This window comes from Pinus tabuliformis, chromosome 7 (assembly GCF_031772625.1).
Source record: "Pinus tabuliformis cultivar Carrire ecotype Pingquan chromosome 7, CPIR1, whole genome shotgun sequence".
NCBI classification, from domain to species: domain Eukaryota; kingdom Viridiplantae; phylum Streptophyta; class Pinopsida; order Pinales; family Pinaceae; genus Pinus; species Pinus tabuliformis.
This window is the reverse complement of record NC_142293.1, coordinates 1456518009-1456529372: the sequence shown is the minus strand read 5'-3', so window position 1 is coordinate 1456529372 and position 11364 is coordinate 1456518009. Positions and strand designations below refer to the sequence as shown.

Genomic DNA, 11364 nt, shown 5'->3' with positions numbered 1-11364 from the left:
GCTCTCGGCATCTGACTGCCCATCCCCCTTGGGAATTGTGCAGTTTCAGCTGCTAGTGACCCAGTAGCTAGCTGTCAATTCCCTCCAGGAATTGCATAGTTTTGGCTGCCAGGCTCCCAGCGAGTTCCTCCAAAAAACTACTCAATTTCTGCCTATTGATCCTCCATGCAACTCGGCCTGTTCCTCCAAAAAATTGCGCAAATTTTGTTGTCAAGCCCTTGCTTCTCACTCGTTTCAGAAAATGCACAAATTCTGTCTGCCTTGCCTTCCTCCAGCCCAGACTGTCCCTCCCAAAATTTGCACATTTTTTCCTTCCAGTTGAGCCAGACCTCGCGGACGGTCACTATCGACTTGGATTTCCCATCTTCATCGCCAAGTGACTCTTGTGCAGTTTTCATCAGTAGTGCCCAAAGCCATCATCCCTCCTCACAACCTTGCTGCCTCTCCCAGTCACCGACATCTGAAATGATCATGTGTCATGGTAGACTAGGAGGTTTTTGTATTTCATGTCGTCTCATCATGAGTGACTGCAGGTACAAGTACACCAACAAACATGGCGCGATGACAAATGGGATGAACGAAGGGAGCACATGCAGAAGGACATGTTCACCAGTGGACGAACGAACGATGAATGCGAAGAGATGTTCTCGCGAACGGATGATCATGCAAATATGTGTTCGCGGACGGATGGACGAGCAAACATGCAAGATGTGCTCAAAGGCGAACATGCACCTTTCGCGAATAGATGAGCCTGTCAAGCCTTCCAACATACAAGTTGTTGACACCTAATCCTTGTGATTGGGTGAATTTATATAAATAAATAAATTAGAAATATGAACAGTCATTGGAACATGAATTGAACAATCTCTCCCTCATGTATATAATAAAGACCTACCTAATGGAATAACAAAGTCGAATCATTTTTTGCTTTATGGAGTTACTGCCTGGCGTGACATGGTATTGGAGCCAGCGCCTTTTTTAGCTCTTATGTCCCTTGTAACTCCCTAGTCTGCTCTCCATATAGCTGAGCTGCTCCTCCATATAATTAGCTGCTCTTGACATGGTAGCTGCCCCCTCCATACTATCCAGCGTTGTCCATGTTGTCCTGAATGTCCATAAACGTTTCATAAAAGAAGCACTGTCCTGACATGGTTTCATAAAAGAAGCGTTGTCCATGTTGTCCTGACTGTCCATAAACGTTTCATAAAAGAAGCATTGTCCTGACATGGTTTCATAAAAGAAGCGTTGTCCTGACATGGTAATTTTAGTGTTGTCCATCCACAGTTTTTTTCTCAGAAAGCGTCCTATCCACAGTTATTCTCGCTACGGTTTTCCTGTAGGCAAAAACTCAATCCTGCAAAATCCCAAGAATATCATCCTCTCAATACGAGTGATACTCTTTTTCAGCAAGTTTTACTTCTGTGCCACCATATTCAGGAAGAAGAACATGGTCACCCTCCTTGACACTAACAGAAAAAAGTGTTTCCATCCTTGCTACGAGAACCAGGCCCAACTGATATGACCTTTTCTGAGTTCAACTTGCCAGTGCTCTCCGGAAGCAAAATGCCACCAGCGGTCTTGCTCGAAGCAACAACTTTCTCTATCAAAACCTTGTTAAGTAAGGGGATAAGATCCTTCGCCATTGGTTTGATAATGTAAGGGAAGAAACCCTCATAGCTAGAGGCCTTTTATATAGAGACCTTGCAATTGCAAAACCCTTCTGCCTCCACCATCACACAGTTAGCGTACACCGAAACAAGCACTCCTCGAGTGCTTCGAACCGACGATTTCGCAAACTCGAAGTTCGCTGCAGCGCACAACATTCGGTGTCTGTGGAGACTTGAGTTTGAATACCATTGTTGTTTGTTGACACCTAATCCTTGTGATTGGGTAAATATATGTAAATAAATAAATGAGAAATGTGAACAGTCGTCGGGAGATGAACTGAACAGTCTCTCCCTCATGTATATAACAGGCCTACCTGATTGAATGAAGAAAACGATTCAGTTTTCTGCCAAATGGAGTTACTTCCTGGCCTGACATGGTATCAGAGCCAGCTCCTCTTTTAGCTCTTGTCCCTCGTAACTCCCTAGTCTGCTCTCATATACCTGCGCTGCTCCTCCTTACAATTAGCTACACCCTGTCTGCCATATTCTTTTTATACCTGCACCTGACACTGCCAGCGCTATCCAAGCTTCAGAAGCGCTGAGCGTTCACCTGAATGAATCGCTGCTCCAGATTGAAACGTTCATCTGCCTGTTCTTCAAACGGTTGTGGTTTCAATCAGCTTCGTGCGAGGCGCTTGTGCAGAGGTTCAATTTTCTTTGGAGTACTAGAAAGGACGAAGAAAATTCTACTGGACAGAAGGCATATGAATAAATCATCAGAGATTTCAAAAACTCAATGATTATTGTATTCAATCAGACAAAATGAATCTTATTTTGACATTAATGATATTCTTTTGGCCTTTAATCCTCGAGGAATAAAACATCTCTTTGCCGGCATCAGCGATATTTGTTGGAGTTTATGAACCGGTGAAAAAAAAAATGTTAGAGCTTTTTCGGATAATTATAAAGTTGTTGCTCATTTGTTAGCAGGTGCTGTTGGAGGTGTAACAGCTTCTCTTGTTCGAGTGCCAACAGAGGTTGTCAAGCAAAGGATGCAAACAGGCCAGTTTGCCAATGCTCCTGATGTTGTGCGCCATATGAGTAGTCGCTGTTACATATAGTCACATGAATGTTTGGTGGAGGCAAAACGTCCGAGATTCTTCGAACAGAGGCGGTGGTGAGCCCTGCATTCCGCTTTCTTGCTGGGTCCTCATTACTCTTCGTGTGATGTGCGTTGTTTAAGAAAGGACCTTGCTATTGAAGCCGCCTGTAGTTAGATGCCCAATTGGAGGACCTAATGGTCGAAAGAGTCTTTTGATTTTTCTAGGGAGGACTGAATGGTCAAAGGAGCCATTTCATTTTTCTTGGGACGTTTTCTTCATGGCACGTTCTTTAAACCAAGGTGAAGTTCTTTATTGTTTCTGCGCACACAAGCTTGGAAGAATGTCGGTTTGTACTAACTAATAAGGTGACAGAGCTGGTCTTTGCGTTTTTTAAGAAAGGCTCTGTTGATGAACATGGTATATGCGTGTTAGCCTTTTTTCACATTGCCTTTTATATGATGGACATGGCATATAATGCATTAAAATGTTATATGTGGTGAAGCTTTTTAGGGCAGCGAGGTATAATGTTTTTATTATTTGATAATACATACATATGTATTATACCTTAGTGTTGTTTGGACTACCATATTGTTGTTTTCATAAAGCTGTTTTCAAAGTGACTAACATAGTTAACGCTCCTGCGTTTGACTGTGTTTAATATATTGTTTGAGGTCAGAATACATTTTGATATCAGAATCAATTCTCTTTTAGCAGCAGAAGTATTTTTACAGCTCTTGGATTTTACAATGCATTCAATCATATCTATGGTGGGAATAGTTCTCACTAGCAAGGAGAACTATCCTGAATGGTCTCGGATGATAAAACACACCCTCATTTTCAATGAGTTGTGGAAAGGAGTGTGTGTCGGAGAAGGAGACAATGACCCAATACAGCCCACCTCAAACAAAGAGCTCGTCATTTGGAAAAACAAGAACAACAAAGCTTATGCATTAATTGCAGCATCTGTAAATGAAGAGGTGAGTCGCCATATTTCATCATATTCCACTGCATTTGAAGCCTTACAAAAGCTGAAAGAACTCTATGACTCACATTCTGCACTTGAAGTTGTTCAACTCATGATTAAACTCTTCACTTTTGAACTGCAAAATAATGATCCTCTTGCTCTTGCATCTGAAGTAAAGTCTATAATGCATGATATCAAATCTACTAAGGTTGAATCGGATATTCCTCTTATCGCTTTTCTCAAGGAACTTTATCCTATTTACTCCAATTATCTTGAGTCATTGCAAGCAAATGGAAATCTCAAAGATATAACCTTTGACTCTCTTGTGAAAAATTTTGTTGAAAGAGAGAAAGCTTTTGGAAAGAAGACAGCCCCTGAATCTTCTGAAGAGACTGTGTGCCTTGCTCAAAAAGAAAAGCATCCTACTCAAGATTCTACAAGAGGAAGAGGTGGACGAAGAGGAAGAGGAAGATAATTTAGAGGCAGGGGGGGCAGACATTCTAAAGGAGAAAAGGCATATTCGCACTGCATTCGCTGCAAAAGAAATGGATCAAATGATGCCTCTACATGCAAGCTACCATGGGACAAAATTGAGTAGAAAAGAAACCAACAGAAAGGTAAAACTGATGATACAGACAAAGGTAAAGCACCTGAATCCACTCACTATGCTGAGGCACAATGTAACATTGGAGTAAATGAAGATTTGTTTAATGCTTCACTTGCTTCATGGAAAAATGATTGGTTTCTTGATTCAGGAGCAACCTGCCACATGACTCATAGAAAATATTTTTTTGAATATTTCACTGACAATGTTGATGGAGCAGTATACTTTGCAGATCAATCAAAAATCAAGCCATCAGCGCTTGGCACAATTAGGCTTAAACTGCCTGGTCTTCCAGACTTTATTCTGCATCATGTTCTATATCTCCCACAGCTCAAGAGAAACTTGCTGTCCTTGGTCCACATCTGCCAGCAAGGTCACTCCATTCATATGTTTGATGGAAATCTTGAGGTAAGAAAAGCATCTGACCACTCACTTGTCATGAGGGGAATAGAAGAAGAAAGGCTTCTCAAACTGCAAGGAACATCTGCTCATGCACAACATTTCTCATACAATTCTCATCATGAAGAAGGTACACTTCCATCAAGTCTATTATGGCATGCTAGATTTGGACATTTGAACTATGACAGTCTCCGCTTATTGAAGAAAAATGGTGTCGCTGGTTTGCCTACAATTCCTAGAAAACTTAAGCAATGTGATGCTTGCATTCTAGGAAAGCATAGCAAACAGTCTTTTCATGATTCACATTCAAGAGCACATAGGAAACTTGAACTTATTCATTCAGATTTATGTGGTCCAATGCATGTTCCTTCTGCAAATGGAAATAAATATATCATGACGTTTATTGATGACTACACCAGAATGTGCTGGGTTTATTTATTGAAGAACAAATCTGATGCTTTTCAAACATTCAAGAATTTTCATAAATGGATTGAAAATGATGCACAATCTCATATTGGGTCTATTCGCACTGATAATGGAAAAGAATACACATCAAATGAGTTTGAAAACTATCTTCGCCAACATGTGATCAAACATCAAACAACCGTGCATTATAATCCCCAACAGAATGGTGTCGCTGAAAGAATGAATAGAACAATCTTGAATATGGTACGATCCATGCTTTTCTTCAAAAATGTAAAGATAATGTTTTGGGCTGATGCTGTTCTATGTGCTGCATATATAAAGAATAGATGTCCATCTAATGCTATAAGAAACAAGACTCCTTATGAAATGTGGTATGGACAAGTTCCTTCGATAAAACATCTCAGGGTCTTTGGTTCCACCTGTTATGCTTTGATACCAAAGGTACATAGAAACAAACTTGGTGCTAGAAGTCGTAAGTGTATCTTCCTGGGGTACTCAAACACCTCCAAAGCATACTGCCTCTATGATGAAGTAAATAAAAAGTTTTTTTTATCTAGAGATGTAATTTTTCTTGAATCATCCAAAACTGACAATGTTGTTGAGCGGCAACTTGATCGCTTGGATAGATTCACAAAAGCAAAATCATTTCAAGAATTTGATAATCAAATTCCACATCTTGAAGGGGGGATTCCTATACTAGATCAACATGTGGAATCTTCTTCTGAAGAACACTCTCCCCCGCATGAAACTCCAACAACAGATGATGCTTTAAGTGATGTAATTGATAGAATTGGGAGACTCAATATTGATTCAGTCCCAACTCAATCAACAAAGCAGCCTGGACCATCTCAGATAGGTCCCCCAAAGTGGCTGACAAAGACACTTGAAAGTGTTCATCCTGATGAAGTTGGAAAGACAGGAACTAAAAATTCAAACCGGCAAAATGGAGGTGATGTAGATGACTCTAATTCACCTGTTGATATGGATGTTTCTTATGATTGTGAATTGAACTTGTCTACAGATTTTGAACCAACTTCCTTCAAATAAGTTGCTTCTCATGATGAATGGAAAGAAGCAATGCAAAAGGAGTATGATGCCCTCATAAAGAACGACACTTGGAAGTTGGATGATCCTCCATTAGGAACCAAACCAATTGGCTGCAAGTGGGTCTACAAAAATAAGTATAAAGTTGATGGGTCACTTGACAAGCACAAAACTAGGCTTGTGGCAAAAGGTTTTGCACAGAAGGAAGGGGTCGATTATGAGGAGACTTTTTCCCCCACCGCAAAATGGGATACCATCCGCACACTCTTTGCACTAGCAGCTCAGAACGGTTGGAAATTCCATCAAATGGATGTAAAAACTGCTTTCTTGAATGGAGATCTAAAAGAGAATGTTTTTATGTCCCAGCCTGAAGGATTTGCTGTGAAAGGACATGAACATAAAGCATGCAAACTTGTGAAGTCCTTGTATGGCCTCAAACAAGCACCGCGAGCCTGGTATGAAAAACTAACTGAGCATCTTATGAAACTCAATTTCAATCATTTTGATCTTGATGATGCAACTTTATTTGTCAAGAAAGTTTGCAAAACAGTTGTATATCTTGTGGCATATGTAATGATCTTTTAATGACAGGGAACAATGAAAGCTACATTGCATCCATAAACAAGGAATTGGGGAAAAGTTTTGAAATGACTGATTTGGGCTATGTTCATTACTATCTTGGCATTGAAGTAACCCAACATCCAAAGTCCATATTTCTTTCTCAAAAGAAATACATTGGAGATTTTTTGAACAGGTTTGGCATGACAGAGTGCAATCCTCTCACTACTCCAATGGAACAAAACTTAAAGATCACATCTATTGAAGGAAAGGAATTTGAGGATGCAACAAAGTATAGACAGCTTGTAGGAAGTCTCAACTACCTAACTACTACCAGACCAGACATTTCATTTGTTGTTGGAATCCTCTCCAGGTTTACGCAAAAGCCTTGTGAGGGACATTGGTCTGCTGCAAAAAGAGTTCTAAAGTACTTGAAGGGAACTCAAGACTTTGGAATCAAGTACACACAGGTGGATGACTTCAGCTTGATTGGATACTCTGATTCAGACTTCGATGGAGACAAAGAAACTGGGGTATCTACTTCAGGATATGCTATGAGTCTTGGATCAGGCGCTGTCTCCTGGAGATCACGCAAACAATCAGTTCCAGCAGATTCCACAACAAAAGCAGAATATGTGGCAGCAGTTGAAGCAACAAAAGAAATTGTGTGGCTCAGGAAAATTCTTGAAGATTTGCAGGTAAAACAAGTACAATCAACTCCACTCATGATTGACAACACCTTTGCAATAAATTTTTCCAAGAACCCAAAGTTCCATGATCGAACAAAGCACATCAATACCAAATATCATCTGATTCGACATCATGTTGAGGCCAAAACAATCCATCTCCATCATTGTTCCACAAATGAGCAAATTGCAGACATCTTCACCAAAGCGCTTGGAAGAGAAAAGCTTGAACGATTCAGAACGATGCTTGGACTCACCAACATCCCTTCAGATTAAGGGGGGGAATGTTGACACCTAATCCTTGTTATTGGGTAAATATATGTACATAAATAAATGAGAAATGTGAACAGTCATTAGGATATGAACTGAAAAGTCTCTCCCTCATGTATATAACAGACCTACCTAATTGAATGAAGAACACGAATCAGTTTTCTGCCAAATGGAGTTATTGCTTGGCCTGACATTGTTCATTGTCATTTGTATGCATCTTGACTGGTGTCGGGCTGCTTGTTTATTAATTCCCCTCCAATTTTTTTTATCTTTTTTGTTCATTATCTCCTGTGGGAAATCATCATCTTTGCTATGACAGTTCGAATACAAAAGTGCCAGCTTCAATACAAAGCGTCCTCTCTGTTATTTCTTCAGTTACACCATCGGATATGTGTAGGATATTGTTCTTACGGTTTGGTCAAATGCTGCCATCATTAATATCATCCAATTGAATTATATAATATGTTAGGACTACGTTCTTCGCCCTTTTAGTGGACGCAGTGCTTTATGCTGTTGAGGGTTTTTTTTTGGACTAAGTATACTGCGATATTCTATACTTTAAAATTGTGCAGATGAATGCAAATTGATATTTGAGTTTGTTGTCCAGTCACATCAAAACTATAATTTTTTTCCATTAAGAGTAAAAGTTTTGCAGCAGAAGTTTTTGCTACAGTATGCATTCAATCATATCCATGGTAGGAATAGTTCTCACTGGCAAGGGGAACTATCTTGAATGGTCCCGGATGATAAAACACACCCTCATTTTCAATGAGTTGTGGAAAGGAGTGCGTGTCGGAGACGGAGACAATGAACCAGTCCAGCCTACCTCAGACAAAGAACTCGTCATTTGGGAAAACAAGAACAACAAAGCTTATGCATTAATCGCAGCATCTATAAATGAAGAGGTGAGTCGCATATTTCGTCATATTCAACTGCCTTTGAAGCCCTACAAAAGCTGAAAGAACTCTATGACTCACATTCTGCACTTGAAGTTGTTCAACTCATGATTAAACTCTTCACTCTTGAACTGCAAAATAATGATCCTCTTGCTCTTGCATCTGAAGTAAAGTCTATAATGCATGATATCAAATCCACTAAGGTTGAATTGGATATTCCTCTTATTGATTTTCTCAAGGCACTTTATCTTACTTACTCCAATTATCTTGAGTCACTGCAAGCAAATGGAAATCTCAAAGATATAACCTTTGACTCTCTTGTGAAAAAGTTTTTTGAAAGAGAGAAAGCTTTTGGAAAGAAGATAGCCCCTGAATCTTCTGAAGAGGCTGTGTGCCTTGCTCATAAAGAAAAGCATCCTGCTCAAGATTCTACAAGAGGAATAAGTGGTTGAAGAGGAAGAGGAAGATATTTCAGAGGCAGGGGGGGCAGACATTCTCAAGGAGAAAAGGTAGATTTGCACTGCATTCGCTGCAAAAGAAATGGATCACATGATGCCTCTACATGCAAGCTACCATGGGACAAAATTGAGAAAAAAAGAAACCAACAAAAAGGTAAAACTGATGATACAAACAAAGGTAAAGCACCTGAATCCGCTCACTATGTTGTGGCACAATGTAACATTGGAATAAATGAAGATTTATTTAATGCTTCACTTGCTTCTTGGAAAAATGATTGGTTGCTTGATTCAGGAGCAACCTGCCACATGATTCATAGAAAATATTTTTTTTGAAGATTTCACTGACAATGTTGATGGAGCAGTATACTTTGCAGACCAATCAAAAATCAAGCCATCGGGGCTTGGCACAATCAGGCTTAAACTGCCTTGTCTTCCAGACTTTCTTCTGCATCATGTTCTGTATCTCCCCTAGCTCAAGAGAAACTTGCTGTCCTTGGTCCACATCCGACAGCAAGGTCACTCCATTCATATGTTTGATGGCAAGCTTGAGGTAAGAAAAGCATCTAACCACTCACTTGTCATGAGGGGAATAGAAGATGAAAGGCTTCTCAAACTGCAAGGAACATCTGCTCATGCACAACATTTCTCATACAATTCTCATCATGAAGAAGGTACCCTTCCATTAAGTTTATTATGGCATGCTAGATTTGGACATTTGAACTATGGCAGTCTCCGCTTGTTGAAGAAAAATGGTGTTGCTGGTTTGCCTACAATTCCTAGGAAACTTAAGCAATGTGATGCTTGCATTCTAGGAAAGCATAGCAAACAGTCTTTTCATGATTCACATTCAAGAGCACATAGGAAACTTGAACTCATTCATTCATATTTATGTGGTCCAATGCTTGTTCCTTCTGCAAATGGAAATAAATATATCATGACATTTATTGATGACTACACCAGAATGTGTTGGGTTTATTTATTGAAGAACAAATCTGATGCTTTTCAAACATTCAAGAATTTTCATAAATGGATTGAAAATGATGCAAAATCTCATATTGGGTCTATTCGCACTGATAATGGAAAAGAATACACATCAAATGAATTTGAAAACTATCTTCGCCAACATGGGATCAAACATCAAACAACTGTGCCTTATAATCCCCAACAGAATGATGTAGCTGAAAGAATGAATAGGACAATCTTAAATATGGTACAATCCATGCTCTTCTTGAAGAATGTAAAGATAATGTTTTGGGTTGATGCTATTCTATGTGTTGCATATATAAAGAATAGATGTCCATCTAATGCTATTAGAAACAAGACTCCTTATGAAATGTGGTACGCACATGTTCCTTCGGTAAAGCATCTCAGGGTCTTTGGTTCCACCTGTTATGCCTTGATACCAAAGGTACATAGAAACAAACTTGGTTCTAGAAGTTGTAAGTGTATCTTTCTGGGATATTCAAACACCTCCAAAGCATACCGCCTCTATGATGAAGTAAAAAAGAAATTTGTTTTATCTAGAGATGCAATTTTTCTTGAATCGTCCAAAACTAACAATGTTGTTGAGCGGCAACTTGATCGCTTGGATAAATTCACAAAAGCAAAATCATTTCAAGAATTTGATAATCAGATTCCACACCTTGAAGGGGGGATTCCTATACTAGATCAACATGTGGAATCTTCTTCTGAAGAACACTCTCCCCCGCATGAAACTCCAACAACGGATGATGCTTTAAGTGATGTAATTGATAGAATTGGGAGACTCAATCTTGATTCAGTCCCAACTCAATCAATGGAGTAGCCTGGACCATCTAAAAAAGGTCCCCCAAAATGGGTGACAAAGACACTTGAAAGTGTTCATCCTGATGAAGTTGGAAAGACAGGAACCATAAATTCAAACCAGCAAAATGGAGGTGATGTAGATGACTCTAATTCACCTGTTGATATGGATGTTTCTTATGATTGTGAATTGAACTGGTATACAGATTTTGAACCAACTTCCTTCAAAGAAGTTTCTTCTCATGATGAATGGAAAGAAGCGACGCAAAAGGAGTATGATGCCCTCATAAAGAACGGCACTTGGAAGCTGGTTGATCCTCCATTAGGAACCAAACCAATTGGCTGCAAGTGGGTCTACAAGAACAAGTATAAAGCTAATGGCTCACTAAACAAGCACAAAGCTAGGCTTGTGGCAAAAGTTTTTGCACAGAAGGAAGGGTTCAATTATGAGGATACTTTTGCCCCCATAGCAAAATGGGCTACCATCTGGACACTCTTTGCACTAACAGCTCAGAATTGTTGGAAAGTCCATCAAATGGATGTAAAAACTGCTTTCTTGAATGGAGA

At 39.6% G+C, this 11364-nt stretch overlaps 1 pseudogene; it reads right to left on the bottom strand.

Moving 5' to 3' along the window:
• Positions 1 to 1348: 1348 nt before the first annotated feature.
• On the bottom strand, positions 1349 to 1643 carry LOC149253235 (10 kDa chaperonin, mitochondrial pseudogene; annotated as a pseudogene).
• Positions 1644 to 11364: the final 9721 nt, after the last annotated feature.